Source organism: Diplotaxodon limnothrissa, linkage group LG9 (genome assembly GCF_057381915.1).
Source record: "Diplotaxodon limnothrissa isolate DT_005_m linkage group LG9, D_limnothrissa_male_GT1.1, whole genome shotgun sequence".
Lineage (NCBI taxonomy): Eukaryota > Metazoa > Chordata > Actinopteri > Cichliformes > Cichlidae > Diplotaxodon > Diplotaxodon limnothrissa.
The window spans coordinates 31,297,890-31,314,645 of NC_140604.1; the positions used below are offsets into that span (position 1 = coordinate 31,297,890).

The window sequence follows — 16,756 nt, forward strand, 5'->3', positions numbered from 1 at the left end:
CACAGTACTGTGTCAATATTTTCTACTATTGTTTGGTGCAGTTTATCCATCTAGATTATTTTGGTATGGACAACCCACTTTTGTAGTTTTCTCTGAGCTCTGTGTCTCTGAAAAGTAACGTTTCCATCCTAAAGAAATCCAGACTGTGTTACAGATCTACTGACCTTGTAGGAATTCTTTTCTTTCCTCTGAACTACATCTGCTAACCATATCAGTGTCCTGGAGGAAGCACGTAAAGGCTTTGAACAAGAAGCTTGACTTCATGACAGGCTTCATGCTTCTTTGTAGTTGGCAGGTGTAGACACTGCACCAGATTTCTGAGTTTTAACAAATTTATGCATTTCAACAATACTTTCGACTGACTTCAGCTGTTGTTAGAATGTATTTAATATTGATTTCTAGTATCATCTGATGTTTGCTGGAGCCACAGCTGTAAAAGCTGCTGGTCATGATATTGGTTTGGTTAGTTGGTGAGAGGGAAACATGAAGATGAAACCAGGAGATGTCCTTACTGAATCACCAGAGCTGAACAGGTGATGGAGAAACAGGTTTACCTTTTAGGTGACATGAATGAGTTGAACAGAAGTTCTGAACTGTTTCTGAGAGACAAATAACACCAGCTGACAGCTGGTAACTGTGCAGGGGCGGGTCTAGCAAAGTTTTGCGAGGGGGGCCAGGTAAGGCATTAACAGGGAAAGGGGGGCACAAAGAAATACTTATTCTCATTTAAAATGTCTAGCTTTTAAAAAAATAATTATCTGAATCTTACAACAAACGATTGATGGATTGATGCATATATACATCAGAAAAGTGCACATCACTGTCACAACAGCGTTTGTTTTCATTCAAAGGCTTTATGATTTATTTTTTTTTCCTATAATGGTGGGCCGGTCGATTTATTTTTTTTTTTAAATTTTATTTATTTAATTTTTTTGTCCCAGTCCAGCCGCGTATGTTGTTCATCTGCAGTCTGGTGTTACCTACATCTTCCTATTCGGAAGGCAGAATTTTCGAGTTCTGAGTACAATTGAAAGCACCATGACTGCAGTTTTCGTGTTGGATGTAAAAAGCGCACATGACACTGTGACGTAGGCTAGAATCATGGCAGCGGTCAACGGCGGTCCAGGCGTGGGATTTCTCTCGTGTAAATATACAGATTATTTTTATCCTTTCTATTGGTAGGTGGCACGGTGCACTTGTGGCAAGTAAGCAAGCTAGAAGACTGCCAATCTTGCTTGGTATCCAGTTACGGAAGCAACACATTAACAAGAGAATTCTGAGTAAAACCAAAAATTACTTTTCCTAGTAACTAGTTACTTTGAAAGTAACGAGTAACTTGAAGTAACTGAGTTACTTTTGATAGAAGTAACTAGTAATGTAACTAAGTTAATAATTTAAAGTAACTTACCCAACACTGGTCAAGAAACATGAAAGGAACATTTAAATTGGCCGTCAGATAAAATTTACATTAAACCTGATATGCTGCCAGTGCCAGCTAGTTTCCATGTTAGAAAAATACAGTTGACGCAGAAGTCCTTTAAATTTCTCTGAAAACCACCAGCATGTGGTTTCACAATCAGACCTCCACGCATCATATTTCTGCCATGTTGTTTTTGAAACCAGTATTTCAAAAATCCTCATCTTGAGGCTCCAGAATGACCATTGACCAATAAATGGGGGCTGTAACAGTAGCTACAACCAACTTTATGCTGTCTAGGCTAGAACCTGATACTATCATCTCAATCATCGTTATTAGAAAGCATCATTTAGAACATCTGGTAACAAATTTATCTTTTTAACCACCAATGTCTCAAGAACAGAAAGTGTAATCTCCCAGATACAGTGCGGCAAAAAAGTATTTAGTCAGCCATCGATTGTGCAAGTCCCCCCACCTAAAATGATGACAGAGGTCAGTAATTTGCACCAGAGGTACACTTCAACTGTGAGAGACAGAATGTGAAAAAAAAAAATCCATGAATCCACATGGTAGGATTTGTAAAGAATTTATTCGTAAATCAGGGTGGAAAATAAATATTTGGTCAATAACAAAAATACAACTCAATACTTTGTAACATAACCTTTGTTGGCAATAACAGAGGTCAAACGTTTACTATAGGTCTTTACCAGGTTTGCACACACAGTAGCTGGTATTTTGGCCCATTCCTCCATGCAGATCTTCTCGAGAGCAATGATGTTTTGGGGCTGTCGCCGAGCAACACGGACTTTCAACTCCCGCCACAGATTTTCTATGGGGTTGAGGTCTGGAGACTGGCTAGGCCACTCCAGGACTTTCAAATGCTTCTTACGGAGCCACTCCTTTGTTGCCCGGGTGGTGTGTTTTGGATCATTGTCATGTTGGAAGACCCAGCCTCATTTCATCTTCAAAGTTCTCACTGATGGAAGGAGGTTTTGGCTCAAAATTTCATGATACATGGCCCCATTCATTCTGTCCTTAACACGGATCAGTCGTCCTGTCCCCTTAGCAGGAAAAACAGCCCCATAGCATGATGTTTCCACCCCCATGCTTCACAGTAGGTATGGTGTTCTTGGGATGCAACTCAGTATTCTTCTTCCTCCAAACACGACGAGTTGAGTTTATACCAAAAAGTTCTACTTTGGTTTCATCTGACCACATGACATTCTCCCAATCCTCTGCTGTATCATCCATGTGCTCTCTGGCAAACTTCAGACGGGCCTGGACATGCACTGGCTTCAGCAGCGGAACACGTCTGGCACTGCGGGATTTGATTCCCTGCCGTTGTAGTGTGTTACTGATGGTGACCTTTGTTACTTTGGTCCCAGCTCTCTGCAGGTCATTCACCAGGTCCCCCCGTGTGGTTCTGGGATCTTTGCTCACCGTTCTCATGATCATTTTGACCCCACGGGATGAGATCTTGCGTGGAGCCCCAGATCGAGGGAGATTATCAGTGGTCTTGTATGTCTTCCATTTTCTGATGATTGCTCCCACAGTTGATTTTTTCAACTTAGCAAAAAAGCTATAGGTATATTACTACTGCTACATTTGTTACAAGTATCATTACTGCTAAAGGAGGCTGAGGAGTAACTAAACATCTGACACAATAAGCAGGAAAGTGCAGGAGGGACAGATGAAGTAGCCATGGTGCTAACGAGTCAGCTACGAGCTAAGCTAAGCTAGCGAAACAGTACAGACACAGTGAGTGAATACTTTGGCTATAAATTAGGTAGTGAGTACATAGAAAGTGTGCTTCGGATGAAGCACATGAAGATTATACTGTGAAAAAGAATGTATTTAAAAGTTTTTTTATTAAATTGCTAATTGCAGATAAGCTACTCAGAAACACCACTGTGTTTGAGCAGGAACAGGAAGTGATACTCTACCATAGAGCGAGCAAACACCAAGTGACAGTAATCCGATTACTTTTTTTCAAGTAATGAGTAAAGTAAGGGATTACTATTGCAAAAAAGGCCATTAGATTACTGTTACTTTCCCATAAGCACGCTGCGTTACTGTGTTACTAAACCATGATTTTGTTTGCGAGAGTGTCTCATGACAATGACGTAAGCAAGTGCTACATTCGTGGCAACAGCTGTGTGCAGATAACAATGGATAATATAACTAGTGTGGGAGAGAGTATGAGCGTGCAACGTTTAAAGCGCGGAAGTACTGACCTTACTTTGAGTTTGATTCCGTAAAAAGCGGCAAAAACATTAGCGTACGTTGTTCACTGCGTGGGAAGAAAACTTCTTTTTACAGTGAAAGAGCCAGTGCCATCCATGAGTTTTCAGCCTCAATGTTTTCTTTTACTTTCACTGAGTCTCATAACATAATGAACTATAATATTTGAGTACATGCATTTTTAGAAGTCATGGAATCTTGTTTAGCCTGTCATCACAGGTGGGTGATGACAAGCTACAGGGAAAAACATAATGAGGTGACACAGAGGATGACGTGTGGAGAATGGAGAGCAGAGAGCCACAGAGGTTTATCAAATTAAACAGACAGAGTGACAACAAAAAGAGGCAAACACACACTATAAATACACACCAGGCAATGAGGAAATGACACGCGGGGTGGACACAGCTGAAACTAATGGGCATAACGAGACACAGACCTTCAATGTAAAACCGGAAACTGTTTTGAGACACAAACTCAGAGATACAAAGAGAACACCGGGAGAGGACACAGGTAGAGATATCAGAAACACTAAATACAAGAACCAAAACCCAAGGAACTAAGAAAACAAGAATGAACCCAAAACATAAGACAATACTAATACTAAACACAAAACACTGGGTCTAACGACCCAGGACCACGACAATTTTTGTTTAAACTCATGTAATTCAAATAATCTGTCAGACTTAGTCTCTTTCAGTAAATGAAAGACACAAGGTGAATTTTAGGCCTTTTATCTTAAAAACTGTGGATTTTAGAAATATTAGAATTTTGTAAAATCTGTGGATACTGTAAATATATTTTTTACATTTAAAAAAAAATACTTTCTGGGTGTTACGTCCCTCTGTAGCCTCTAATCTGCTCAGTGTGTTCAGGTGGTGCTAATTGGCCACACCTAGTCAGGTGTGGATAAAAGCATACCTGAGGCAAGCTTCCCAGGGAGCTCACTTGTCTTTGCTTTGTATGCCATTTTAAGATAAAACCTCTTCTCACCCATACTCTGGTGTTCATCTCCTTTTGTATGTTGCGGCTTTTGAGGCGGGTCGTAACATAAGTGGCGGCTCGTCCAGGATATTTGGACATTTTAGTGGAGATTGAATATCAGTTTTTTTGTATTGCTTTTAAGTGGGTGAGTGAAGGTGCTCACTGTGATTGAGTAACGTCCGTTTAGTCAGTGTGTTTCAGCTGGGTGGCTGTGCTGCCCTTCCATCAAAGCACTTGTTGTTTTGCTTTATTGTTTTAGTTTATTGTGTTTGGTGGCTATCCTGGGTGGGGGGTACGCTTCAGAGTTTGGTAGGAGACTATATCTCTGGTCTGCTGCCTGCTCTCGAGTTCGCCTTTAAAGTTGCCTCGAGCCTGGTACACCACTGAAGACTAGGGTAGGTAAAGTTAGGGTTTTGTTGTTTTTAGTGTTTTAGGCTAGTAAATCAGTTGCACCAAACTTGGTAGGAGGTTTGAGACCATTCATGATTATGGTCTTGTGGCTGAGGCAGGTAGACCATTTTGAAGTTGGCATTGTGTGTACACCATGTGTGTGCATATGTCAGTGTTGATGGATGCTAATGAGATCCTTGTGAGTTGAGTGTTTTGTGCTGTGACTTTTAGTGTTGTGGGGAATATGTATATTTTGTTGGATCCCTTGTGAGTGTTGTTGGCCAGGTGATGGCAATAACACTGTGGGGTGCTGAGCCACCCTTGATGTGATCATTGTGTGGCCATAGCTCTCCATTTTGTGGTTGGTCACTAGTGTGCTTGATTTTCTGAACTTTTTGGATTAAAGTAACTTGTTGTGGTATAGTGCCACTTGTGACTGTTTGTGTGGTGGAGACAACAGTTCACTTGTGATTATTTGTTGCTACTTTTGGTTTTGTGTTGTAGCAGATCAGGTAATCATTTTGGGTTTGTGACTGTTGTGCTCCTTTGTGTTGGTCACATGCTACTTTTTGTGTGTTCAGTGTGGCAACTTCAAATCCTCATGCTTAGGGATGCCAACTATAATGTGAACACTGTGCTTCTGTTATTCCAGGTTTGTGGGTCAAGGACCTGAAGGCTTCAGAGGGGCTTTTAATAAATTTAGGGGTCCTAGAGGAACCCTTTTAAGGGAGGAGGTCTTACGTCCCTTTGCAGCTTCTAATCTGCTCAGTGTTCAGCTGGTGCTAATTGGCCACACCTAGTCAGGTATGGATAAAAGCATACCTGAGGCAAGCTTCCCAGGGAGCTCACTTGTCTTTGCCTTGTCTTTTAGCCAACCTGCTATTCCATTTTAAGATAAAACCTCTTCTCACCCATACTCTGGTATTCATCTCCTTTTTTATGTTGCAGCTTTTGAGCCAAGTGTAACACTGGGAAATGAGAGAGAACACCATGTTTTAGAATATGTCTTGTGCATGAGAAGCTGGAAATAAAACACAAATCTGCCACCTGCAAAACTGAACTTTCCATGTGCCTCAAAATCTGACAGACTGAACATTCAAACATTTTACCGACTTTAGACGTCTATCTTTCTATGTTCTGCCACAATAGTCTATAGTATAGTCATAGTATGAAGTGGTTGATCTAAAGAATCTTGAGAAAATGGTTCTGCAGTCTGAAACAATCAGTCCTAACTCATCATGATGTAAGCACATGTCTTCAGAGGTGGACGGCACTGTAGCTGAAGTTTTGCTGTAACATTTAGATAAACTTAAAGTATTTGTCATAGTTTCAGATATACTGTGTTAGACTGGGTTGGCCATCTCTGGTGTATTATCATCATCTAATACCTAAATAAACAATATCAATCCACATTCACTCAGTTAATAATGTATTCATTAATCTGTTTTCAGTTTGAATTTGTTTGTTTAGATTCAGGAGATTTAAAATGTTCTTAACTCTTATCTTTTACACATTATTCTATTATGCTTTTATGTATTTCTCTTGTCTGTGTTTTTTAATGCCATCAATTCCTAGCATGTTTGGTACTTTGCCATGCCTTCATCTCTCTCTATTACTTACATTTGACTCTCCTATGTTAAGCACTTTGTTATACCACTGGTTTTTAAATGGGCAATATAAATAAAGTTTGCTGTTGTTGAAAAACACAACGTTGCAGGGCACGTGGTTGCTGGTGGGCTTCCCAGTCATGATCATCATTGGCTTTGTGAGCAAGCAAAGGAACAAAAATCAAAATAAGATCTTAACTTCCATGGACCCTGCTTCACCTCGAGAGCCAACTTCCTCATCAGTCTATGAAGGAGGCTCTCGATGGCTTAGGCCTCACCGTAGAGAGCATTCTTTTATTTATGTATTGTGCACCATAAACCGAATAAAGTAGACTTAAGTAAAACAGTGTGGGTAAACCTCAGTTTCCTGAGGGAGAAGGTGCCATCCTCCTGAAGGCTCTGAATTTTTCTTTGCAGCCAGGATCTCGCTTCTTGTTCAGCACTGCGCTCATTGGTTCTCTGCCCACCTTGCTCCAGGTTAGCTGCTTTAGTTCCAGAGCGGTTTCTGGTGATTGAACGACTTTCACAGCATTACCTCTACTAGACATGTCTTCAGTGGCTTCAGCTGCCATGTTCTAAATTTTTGTTTTATCAGTATATTTCACCTTAACCCGAGCTGGGAAGGGAATCTGCTGCTCTTTCAGAATCTTGGGCACATCTGTGTATTCTCTTCGTTTATTTAGAATCTGGGTGGGGGGGCATAGTCATGATTCAAACTGGGAGCTTCCAGCCTCCATGCTGCATCTGTAACATTCCCTGACAGATTGCAATACAACCCTGGTACAAACATACATGGCCATCAGCAGCATCCTACACTTTAGTTGAGCTGACTTCAGGTGTTTAGTAAGGGGAAGATTTAATAACATTGCATGTTTTATTTCAAGTCTCTGTAGTCACAGAGCAGAGAGTAGAAAAGCTGACAATAACTTTTTTTTTTCTTTAGGCTTTACTCTCAACATCAGACTTGGGACCAATAAAAGTAAACCCAACATTTAGAGTCTTAGGAAGATGAGATAATATCAGTAACCATGATGACAAATGTGGAGCACTGACTTGCGCTTACTTGCCCTCTGTCTTTCTACCTCACACACTTGTGGATTTCTGGCAGCATCCTTGAAGGGAGTCTTCCTTTGGAAGAACTTGCTGCTTGGGCTGAGGAAGCTCTTGCTAAGAAGATGAAGAACAACATCTTCGAGACTGCTAAAGCAGTTTCCTGCTCTGTCATAGAGGAGGAACAGAGTTTTGCTGTCCAGAGAAACCAGAATGGGAAACACACTGCAACAAGTGCTAGAAGAGAATGAAGCAAAGGCCAAGGTGCTCAAAGGAAGGACCGGGGGGCTGTTCTCAGACAGCCAGATAAAAACTCTTGTCCACTGACCTACAAACAGGTGAATCTTTTTCGAAGTTACTAGAACATTAGAAACTGAATTCATTTTGAATTTTGGGTACATTGTACTCATTAAATTTATTCCGTGTTCAGTCCAGATTCTTAGCATCTCAATCAGGGCGTCCCGCTTCATGTAAGTATCTCCAATTATTAAACAGAACTGTTTTCAATTCAGTCATTACCTGGGTAATTAATTTCATTTGATGAAATGTATTGATTATAATTTCAAAGAAGAAATCTATTGTGGTTTTACTGACTGTGTATCTGTCTGTGATTCTGTTTCAGGGAGCGTCCTCACTCAGCGAGCAACTGGACATCAACTTCATGAGAATGGGTGCAAATAATCAGGCCCACTATCCTGATGCTGTGGGCAATGTTGTGCCTGAACCTCAATGGATCCTCCACAACTCACCTCACCTGTTTGGCTGGTCGATGCCACCAGGCAACGGACATTATGATTGCAACACCAGTGTCTTCAGCACTGCATGAAATGTGAACAACCCTGGACTTCACAGTGCAAGTTTTTACAGAGAAAGCAGAGAGCCTTGCTAACAGTTAATGCTCCTTTATTACTAGATATTCTAAATGATGCCTTCTAGCAATGATGATTGAGCTCGTAGCATCAAGTTTTAGCCTCAACAGCATAAAGATGACTGTAGCTACTGTTACGTAGGGATGGGTATCGTTTAGTGCCAAACCGGTACTTTTGAAACTGTGCCGGTGCTTAAATGGTGCTCGAAACAGTGCTTAAAGAATGGAGAACACAAACTTTGTCCAAAAACCTCATGTTTAGCATTTCTTTTTGTAAAAAGATAACAATGTTAGCATTTTCTACAGCTATTGGCAGGGCTCTAGACTAACTTTTTGCCATGGGCACACCAGTGTGCCTAACTTGAACAATTTACGCACACCGGCACAAAAGTTAGGCACACTCAAATTTTTCAACCGCATCGCTTAACACCGCAGTGCTACATGTGCACTTTTTTGGGGGGGAATTGCAGTCCATACAGACAACATTCATTTCTAAATTATTAACTAACTGTACTGCATGCTGCTGAAAGGCAGTGGGGAGAGGGGACATTTGGGCAGTGCATTTATTGCAACATATAATGTGTTTTCTGGATACTGTGCTTTTTCAGCATTCAAAGATTGATGGCACCGTGTCAGAGCACTGGCTATGAATTTCAGACGGATCAGGCCTTATATTAACAAAAAAGTTATCAATAGTTGTTTTCATCTTTTCTTATTACCCACAGCTACATCCACTTCTGTCGGGCCTACGCTGCTCACTAGGGCTGGGTATCATCACTGATATAATCCATTCGATTCCGGTTCTCAAAGTCCTGATTTGGTTCAATTTAGCCTCAGGCAGTCAGAAATATTATAATTCTGATCATTTATCAGTACTGATATATGTGAGACTGCATCAGAATTGTGAACATCACAGCAGATGCCTGTTGTTAGCTGTCCTAAAAAACAGACTGCTCAGCCTTGGATTGTCAGAACATGCAATAGCGTGGTTCTCAAATTATCTGAATAATAGAACCCAGTGCATTAAACTTGAAGGTCTTTGTTCTAAATTTGTTGCTGTCCACAAGGGGGTGCCACAGGGCTCAGTTTTGGGTCCCCTTCTGTTCCTTTTATATATCAATGACTTGGGTCAAAATGTCTCAGACACAAATTTGCATTTTTATGCTGACGACACAGTTATTTACTGTTATGGATCATCTCTTGCTCAGGCCATTGAAACCCTACAGAAAGCCTTTGTTGCTTTCCAGCATTCACTTATTCAGCTAAAATTAGTTCTCAATGCTGACAAGACTAAGCTAATGTTGTTTTCTAAGTCAAAGAAGGTCCCGGAGCCTATTCCAGTGGTGTCCACCCTTGAAGGAAATGTCATAGAGATAGTTCATGAATATAAATACCTTGGTGTCTGGATTGATGACTCCTTCACCTTTAAACCACATATAGAGAGACTAGTAAAGAAACTGAGACTTAAACTTTGTTTTTTCTTCCGTAATAAACAGTGCTTTTCTTTTGCAGTAAAAAAACGTCTTGTCACTGCAACCTTTTTATCTGTGTTAGATTATGGTGACATTCTGTATATGAACTCTTCTTCATGTCTTCTAATATTGGACACGATGTATCATGCTTCCTTGAGGTTTATTACCAACTGTAGATATCTGACCCATCACTGTGACTTGTACTTAAGAGTAAAATGGCCTTCTTTGGCCATTAGAAGACAGGGGCATTGGTACACTTTTATTTACAAAGCTATGCTTGGATTGCTGCCTCCTTATATTTGTACTTTGGTCACAAGGACAAATAGTGGTTCTTACTCCTTGCGTTCAAATGATCAGCTGCTGCTGTCTGTTCCCCTTGTCCGCACAGAGGTGGGTAAGAAAGCCTTTGTCCACTCTGCGCCTTTTTTGTGGAACCTGTTACAGAAAGACTGGAAACTGACTGAACTGTTGTCTTTAAATGTTTTTAAAACTAAACTCAAAGGCCTACAGACTGCCTCAATAATGTGTAATTGTTTTGTGTAATTTTAACTTTGTTTGTTCGTATGTATTTGTTTTGAAATGTGCTGCCTCTTGGCCAGGACTCCCTTGAAAAAGAGGTTTTTGATCTCAACGGGACATTCCTGGTTAAATAAAGGTTAAATAAAAAAAAAAAAATTTATATTCCCCATGTAATTCATTAATATTTGGGTTGTATTTACTGATATATGTAATTTCTTAATGTTTTTTTGTTGTATCAGGGGAGAGGAATGATGTGGATGAGGCCTTGGTCAACATGGTGATAGAGGATTCCCAGCCCTTCACTATTGTGGAGGACAGTGGGTTTAGGAAGCTTGTTAAAGTTTTGAACCCTAACTATGTTCTCCCCACAAGACAGGTGTGTATCTTAAAATATGAAGCATGTTTCCATTTTGCCTTTATTTCCATATTAAGTACTTTACTTTCATTTGTTTAGGCTTGAAAAGCTATGGTGGACCAAAGATACAAAGAGTCCAAACAAAATGAAAAACTGACTGTGGCCAAGGTTTCTGCAGTTAGTTTGACATCTGATATGTGGACCTCCATTAACACAGAGGCTTACCTAGCCGTCACCTGCCATTTCATTGACTGCATTGCATTCTGTAGTGTTAGGTGTTTAGCACTTCCCTCAAGCTCATACTGCTATCAATTTGTCACAAGTAACAGCATCGCTCATGTCAGAGTGGGGCATTACAGACAAAGTTAGATGTTATGTGACTGATGGAGCAGCAAACATGGGTGCTTGTGCTAAGGAGCTTCGTTTGCGTCACAGTAATTGTGTGGCACATACATGGTCAAAACAGCTCTTGATCAACACACCACGCTGTCTGACATCCAGACTACCTGTAGGAGGATGGTGGGATATTTCAAGAGCAGTACAACTGCTAAGGTTTGTTCCATTATTTCACTACTGCTTTAAGGTGCTGCTGCAGTAACACAGCTTGAATGAATCAATTTTGTTTTGTTGGCTGTTTTTCTAGGAGAGGCTGACAGAGGTGCAGGAGCAAATGGGCCGGCCTGCACTGAAGTTAATTCAAGAGGTGGATACACGTTGGAACAACACATTCCAAATGCTTCAACGTGTTCATGAACTCAGGGAAGCTATTGGAGCATCGTTAGCTGGCCTGCACACTGATATTTGCCAACTATCCTCTGAACAGTATGACCTTATGGCAGAATGGCTTAAAATACTCTCCCCATTTAATGATGCCACCACTGAGCTGTCAGAGGAAAAGCGAGTGTCTGGATCCAAAGTAATTCCACTTCTAACAATGTTGCACCATGCACTACATGAAGAGGAAATGGGAGTTGTCCTAACTCCAGAGAGCTCCACCGTGGTTGAGAATCTAAGGAGACAATTAAAGGAGACGCTCTACACATTGCAGTCAATGAGCATCATGTCACTGGCAACATTGCTGGATCCAAGGTTTAAAAAAAATAGGCTTCTTTAGCCTAAATAAAGCAATGGATGCTGAGAAGAGACTTATTTTTGAATGTGCTGCTTTTGTGCAGCACTTGGCTCCCTTATCAGCAGCCTCATCAGCAGCAGCCTCATCATCAAAAGCTTCTCAGCCTGTGACTCAAGGTATATGAGCACATTTCGATTATTATATTGTATTTAGTTACTTACATTCTGTTTGGTAGCAAACTGTGGCATCGTTTGGACACCACTGTTCTGGAGACAAAGACCCCAAATGCTTCTGCTGATGCAACAGCTGAAGTGCAGAAATACCTCCATGAACCAAATATCGGCAGACTGGAGAATCCGCTGGAGTACTGGGCTGGACACAAATTTCTTTATCCAAACTTGTATAAACTTGCTGTGGTTTTTCTTGCAACCCCTGCTTCATCTGTGCCCTGTGAAAGGGTATTTTCAAAAGCAGGAGAAATCCTCTCAAAAAAGAGAAACTGTCTAAAGCCCAGCACTGTGGAAAAGCTGCTATTTTTGAGTAAAAACAAATGATAACTTTTCCCTAGTGTCATGAGCACTGTTATAAAGTCACAAGCACATTCACATCACAAGTCCCTCCCTTTTTGTTTCCATGTACATTCCTGTGTTAAGCTGCCAATGTATTATACACAAACATTAATATGATATTAAATATAACTAATATTTAGAGTTTAGTTAGTGGTGTCATGAACAAAAGTAATTTCTTTATTTATTCAATTTGAAGCACCACACACTAGTTTGTGTCATTATTCAGATGTACATAAGCATGATTACACAGTTACACAATCATCCCCAAAACTCTGTCTTGATAGTTTCCCCTTTTTCTTTTGTATCAGACATACTGAGCCAATATTCGGGATAAATAACCATAAAGACCAATTTATTTATTCAGTTGAGAGGTTTACACATCACATCATTATAATCATTGAGCCTGTTTCACTTGAATCGTCCACTTGATGGCGCAGTAGAGCAAATGAATCATCACAATGCTTCAAACCATGAGTTGACTGCTTGAATGGGAAGCTTCAGTTTATCACAAGGCTTCATCTCACCATCACTAGTTGCAGCCATGTTCTGTATAAAATAGAATAGAATAAATTTCAGTGTTACAGAGCTCTTACAGCAAGGGAAAATAAAAATATAAAAGGAAGACACAACGTGGTCCTAAATACATGAGCAACTGATTTCGTATATACAGGTAACAATGTACTGTACAGAATATGTATAGAAAAATTTATGGACATTTCACAGCGTACACGCTATGAAATGGTTGTGCGCAGACAGGAGAAGGACCCAAACGCAAAACTCACCATGCAGGAATTAAACTCAAAAAAATACTTTATTGCAGAACAGCATGAAAAACATAACAAAATTAAACTGGGACATGGCTAACCTGACACACAGGGGAACAAAGCCATGAGGAGAGACTACAACACTGACCAAAAGAAACACAGGGCTTAAATACAGTGAGAGATAACGAGGGAATGAGGCACAGAAGGAGAGCACAGCTGGGAGTAATCAGGCTGGACCAGACAAGGGAAGCAAAACTAGAATCACTGACATGAGACACAGAGCTTCAAAGTAAAACAGGAAACACACTGACTGAACTCTAGGAATTTAAACCTCCTCTTCCCCTTCCTGGCTAAACTGTGCATCACACTGCCCACAGGGGAGAAAAAGTGGCTTCCGTCTGCTTCAGAAGCCGATAATTTCGTGCAGGGCTTGAGGAACGAAGCTGAAGCTCAAAGGCCACAGTGACTGTCAGCTGCAAGTAAAGTGACTTGAATCCTTGCTGACTTACAGGCAATCGGACAATTACAGAGAAGACAGGCAAGCACTATATGTTTCTGTTATTTCATGGTATACTAGTTGTCACCGTCTTAACACCTAGTTCTTATGTTTCTTTGGTAATATTTTGAATTAATGTTCACTGATCCCTAGAAGGTTTGATTTATGATGGGATATATACTTATTACTCCAAAGTTAAGGTTGTATGCAGTTTCTAGGTATCAGGAGTTTGGGCTAGGATGTTGAAGTTGTTGGGGATATACTGTGGTCACCTTAGTTCAGAAATGGGACAGAAGTGGGTGGGGGGAACTATGGCTCACAGATGTGGTTGTTACACCCTGAGTTATTTTTCCTGTTTTTGTTTGCCTTGGCTGTATGTGGATTTGTTTGTTTGCTTTTTTTTGGTCATAAAAACCATATTTCAGTAAAACATATATATGGCTGGTTATAGCACCAACGATAGTACTATTAGATTTTTGTCTTGGATTGTGAAAGGCTTGAACGGTCCGGTAAAGAGATCTCGGGTTCTCAGTCACTTAAAACATCTCAATGGAGATGTCGTTTTTCTCCAGCAGACTCATTTGTGAGTCAAAGATCATAATTGACTTAAACCTCCATGGATAGGTCATATGTTTCACTCAGACATAGATAGTAGAGCCAGAGGAGTGGCAATCTTACTTAGGAATAAAATACATTTTTCTCTTACTAAATTGATTGCTGACAAAAATGGACGATATCTAATTGTTGTAGGGACCCTCATGAATAACCCAGTTGTCTTAGTGAACGTCTATGCCCCAAACTTTGTGTTGCACCAATGCCCCAAATGCTGTGTTTACTAATAATCTTTTGAGGATGATTCCTGACTTAAAGACGCACCCTCCTGATCTTCGAGGTGATTTAAACTGTGTTATTGACCCAGCTTTAGACAAATCTGCCACTGGCTCCAAAGCATCATCTGCTATGTCCAGGGCTTTCTCACACTTTATCACCCAAAATGGACACATTGATTGGAGGTTTTTTAATCCCCAAGCCAGAGAATATTATTTTTTTCAAATGTTCATCACACATATTCTCGCATCGATTACTTTTTTATAAATGGCTCCATGGCTTCTAAAGTTTGCAACTCTGAATGTATTCCAATTGTTATATCTGATCATGCTCCATTAGTCCTGCTTATGGTATTGTCCCCTAGCTATAGACCTCAGCATCCATGGAGGTTGAATTCTCTACTCTTGCCTGATTCAGCTTTCTGTGACTATATCTCATCTGCAATTGATGGTTTCTTAACTACGAATGTTTTAGAAGACATCTCAAATTCTCTACTATGGGAAACACTTAAAACTTACCTCAGAGGACAAATAATTTCCCATTCATCTCACCTATATAAATCAAAGAAAGCTAAGCAAAATGAACTTTCTGCCAAAATTCAAGCTCTAGACCGGACACACACTCAAACTCCCTAACCTAAAATATATAAGCAGTGTCTTAAACTACAATCTGAGTTCAGTCGCCTGTCAACCCCATGATGCAGAGCAATTGATATTACAGTCCCGTGGCAACTATTATGAACATGGTAATAAAGCCTCTCGTCTGCTAGCCCACCAGCTACGTCACCAATCGGCATCTTGCCAAATTTTGCAAATTAAAAATGAATCAGGAATTTTGACTTCTGATCCAACTGAAATCAACTAAATTTTTAAGCCATTTTATAGTGCTCTGTATGCATCATAGTTCCCCTCTAATTTTATAGATATGAACCAGTTTCTTAACAAATTGGACACCCCTACAATCGCAACCTCAACAGCAGCAGACAATGACGCTACCCTCACTTTACATGAGGTTACGTCATCAATCACATCCTTACAGTCTGGAAAGTTCCCTGGTCCTCATAAGCGCACCCCCCCCCCCCCCCCCCCCCCCGAATTTTATAAAAAGAAAACTGGCCCCTTTGCTGTTGTCGGTTTTTGAGTAGTCACTGAAACAAGGCTCTCTCCCTCAGACACTAAGACGGGCTTCTGTCTCATTACTGCATAAAGAAGGAAAGGATCCTACCTGTTGTAGCTCCTATCGACCAATGAGCCTTCTTAATGTAGACTTTAAAATCTTATCCAAACTGCTAGCAACCCATTTGGAAAGAGTTCTCCCTTCTATTATATCAGACGAACAGACAGGCTTTATTAAAGGAAGACATTCCTTTTTTAATATACGGTCCCTTCTTAATATAATATACTCCAAAAATCATAGCACCGTCCCTGAGGTGGTGATCTCATTGGATGCTGGAAAAGCATTCGATTGAGTGGAATTGGGGTATCTTTTTGCAGTCTTGAGGAAATTTGGTTTTGGTAACAATTTTATATCTTGGATTCATCTTTTATATACTACGCCACTGGCATCTGTTTGTACTAACACTGATTTCGGAGTATTTTACTCTCACCTTTACTTTTCACTTTAGCAATAGAGCCTCTCTCTGTGGCTCTCAGAACCTCGCCTCTGTTTCAAGGGGTTATTCGTGGTGGTACGGAACATAGGGTTGCTTTATATGCAGGTGACTTATTATTATATGTTACAAATCCAACAATTCATTTATCCTCTATAATGCAAATACTTCTACATTTTGGCTCTTTCTCTGGGTACAAGATTAATATATAAAAAAGTGAATGTTTTCCCATAAACCCAGCTGCACAAGAGCTTCTTCAGGCTTTAAAGTGCATATTACCAGTTCATTTAAAGCTTTGCAAGCAGTAAAATTTAACCCTTTGCTGACCTATGTAAAGTTGTCTTTTCAAAGAAGGGTAAACCTTCCTGTATCACTTCTTGGCACTATTATTTTCATCCCTTCCTGTTTCCCTGTTACGATTCACAGACAACCCCTTTCTAATTGGCTCTCTAAAAATATGGTATCAATTCCGGCGTCACTTCAATTCAGTCTCTGCTTCTGCTCTGACCCTAATCTGC

The 16,756-nt window shown here is 40.3% G+C and overlaps 2 pseudogenes; both read left to right on the plus strand.

Annotated features, from left to right (window-relative positions):
• The first annotated feature begins 7,899 nt into the window (after positions 1-7,899).
• On the plus strand, positions 7,900-11,498 carry LOC146625823 (E3 SUMO-protein ligase ZBED1-like; annotated as a pseudogene).
• Positions 11,499-11,549: 51 nt separating this feature from the next.
• LOC146625824 (zinc finger BED domain-containing protein 4-like) lies at positions 11,550-12,858 on the plus strand (annotated as a pseudogene).
• Positions 12,859-16,756: the final 3,898 nt, after the last annotated feature.